We start from the raw sequence: 2,741 nt of genomic DNA, 5'->3' as shown, positions 1-2,741 counted from the left end.
TTAGTACAATACTCCGTGTCGTATGTGGTGAACAACCCTGTATATGAATTCAAAATTTATATATCTTTAAATATATTTATATTTTACATGGCATCTATTTATAAATATTTTTGTTTTTTTCTTGTATTACGCAAAGATAGTGTAATAAATAATTTAATTATATATGTATAAAATGAATCCCATTTTACTCTAGCTCTAGCGAAATAAGTACAATTTTATCTTCCTAGCAGCCATATGATAAATATAGGTATGTACCTCTATATTTTTTCTTTGGAATAAAAAAATACCGTTCAAATCTTGTTTCTAGATAGTCAGTATACATACAAATGTGTCTGAGTTAAGAGGTGTACTAAATACTTTAAAAAGTTGAATATGCACATTTTATAACTATTTATTTAAAACCAATTAGACGGTTATTTATATGTATGTATACTCCACTTCCGCTATTTTTCTAGTTTTAAATTCTCAGATACGCTGAGGAAAAAATAAAACACGCACGGGTAAGTAAGTCTTTTGCAGATAATACAGTAATAGCCCCGCAAATACGGGGTGTTTCACAAAACGTGTGCCATCTCTCGTGAGGAGATTCCTCCCCTAAAAATAAGATTTATTTTTTGTATCAACGTCCGATTCTGCTTTGTTTCTTAGTTACAGTGTGTTTAAGTAAGATAAAAATGTGTCGACATATTTACCAGGGAGGTGCATAAAGGTTATCACTGGAATATGTTTTATACAACTATTAACTGGCATGAAATGGCCTACACACTTTTGCTAATAAGAGGAAAAAAAGCCAATGGCGCACATGTTTTTTTTTAGAAAACCATTCCAGTGAAAAGCCATATGCACGTCCCTGGTGAACATAATATCGACTCTTTTTTAGCATTAAAGTATGTCGCACTTATAGTAACTTTTACCCCTCAAAGGGTATAGCCGGATTAATATAGGAAATCTGCCCCCGCGGCTTTTTGACTCGCACTCAGGGGTGTCGAATCAAAATAATTCACCTAAATTTTTAGCTCTTTAACTCAAACGATTTTCGAAATTTTCAAAAAAACTGTTTTTTAAATTTTATTTTTATAGTAAAATTAAAAATTAATTAAGAATGATTTTTTCTAATTCTTAGAAGTCTGAGACGTGAAGAAATAATATGATCATGATTTAAACGAAAAGCCGATTTTTAGCAGAGGAAAAAAAATTAAAATCTTCATTTTTTTAACCTTTGTGAAATAGGTATGTCACCCACTAAAAATCCTCAGAAAATGTCTTTTATACTTCTTTACACTCAGGAATTCTTTAGAATTTTTTGAAGTGGAACAATATGAAAAAAATTAAAAACTGAAGTTTTCCCATATTAATCCGGCTATACTCTTTCATTCGAATCGCTAAAAGCACTTGGAAGAAAAATATAATAAATCGAAAAAAAAAGGTGAAGAGTTAAGAAGAGTTTTCGGGCCTATGTTAACATGAAAAATAAATATTATTTTTACGTGAGGAATCTCCACACGAGAGATGGCACATGTTTTTTGAAACACCCTGTATATTTCTTAAAACCAAAATTTATAATAATAATTAAATCGACATTAAACATCAATAATTTCTAATTTTTAAAATCCAAATATACGTTAGTTAAATATACTGAAAGATATTATTACTCTTATTATTTTACCGTTCATTTTATATAATTACTCCAGCTGTAATAATAATAATACGGGTATTTTATTAGCACTTTTTGTAGTTTATAGATATTTATGATGTGCAATAGTTTTTTTAACTCTTTAGGTTGAAAGTTAATAAATTTAATTTATTAATTTACAGTATTAGTTAAGAATGGTTATTATCTAAAATTTCATTCATAAAATGCTTCAGATAATCTATATACTTACATATAAATATTAATAAAGCTGTTATTTTTGATTTAAAAGTTACAGGATTTCCTTAAAATCCATTATTGATTTTCTATATTAGAATTATTATTCATTGCAAGAAAAGAATGTTTAGGCCTAAAATAATTTTGACTATATTTCTGATTATTATAGGGATTTGACGAATTCAATAAACGATCAGATGATATTAAATTATTAATCAGTCCATAGCATGCAAGAAAAAGAAATGTAAGTAAAAATATACTGTTTAATATATTTTTTTTTCAAACGTCACAAAAGTGTTAATTCTTTCGACTTGATCGACAATATAAAAAAGTCATTTTAATGCCTAGGCATAAAAGTAAACCACTTTTATGCCTAAGCATAAAACTATGAGAATAATTTATTATTAAACTGGCATTAAGTGTCAAATTCAACGAGCGTAACTATAGTTTCTCCATATTTAATTACTTACAAAGTATGACTTTTAAATTTTTTATATTATTTGGAACGTTTGAAATTGTTTAAAAATGATTTGTGGCGTTTAAAAAAAATAGCATGTTCTATTCGGAGTAAAAATGCCTTTTTGTGCCCCCGCCTGTATGTCAAACGTATAAAAAGTAAGTAAAAGTGTAATTTTTACTCCTAATAAAACAATATGTATACTATTTTAAACAATTTTAAACGTTCAAATAATAGTTATTGTTTATACAAGACGATAATGCAATTTTATCGTCGTGTATAAAACAATATTCTTTTCCATAGCCAGTTTTTTAAAAAATATTCAGAAATTATTATTTCAAGGAATTTATTACGAGTAGAAAAAATATTGTGCTGGGTTGGCGTTGGTTTCTATGTAATTTGACAAATAAATAAAGC

At 27.3% G+C, this 2,741-nt stretch overlaps 1 protein-coding gene across 1 annotated transcript in view; it reads left to right on the top strand.

Annotated features, from left to right (window-relative positions):
* Positions 1-319: 319 nt before the first annotated feature.
* The window catches only part of LOC115891213, a 30,256-nt gene continuing 27,834 nt past the window's right edge, over positions 320-2,741 (top strand). The window contains exon 1 of the mRNA XM_030911636.1: positions 320-500. The gene's annotated coding sequence lies outside the window, so the exon portion shown is untranslated. The remainder of the gene's footprint in view (positions 501-2,741) is intronic.

This window comes from Sitophilus oryzae, unplaced genomic scaffold (assembly GCF_002938485.1).
Source record: "Sitophilus oryzae breed Bouriz unplaced genomic scaffold, Soryzae_2.0 scaffold_980_pilon_pilon, whole genome shotgun sequence".
In the NCBI taxonomy this organism is placed as follows: domain Eukaryota; kingdom Metazoa; phylum Arthropoda; class Insecta; order Coleoptera; family Curculionidae; genus Sitophilus; species Sitophilus oryzae.
This window is presented reverse-complemented; position numbering and strand designations above follow the sequence as displayed.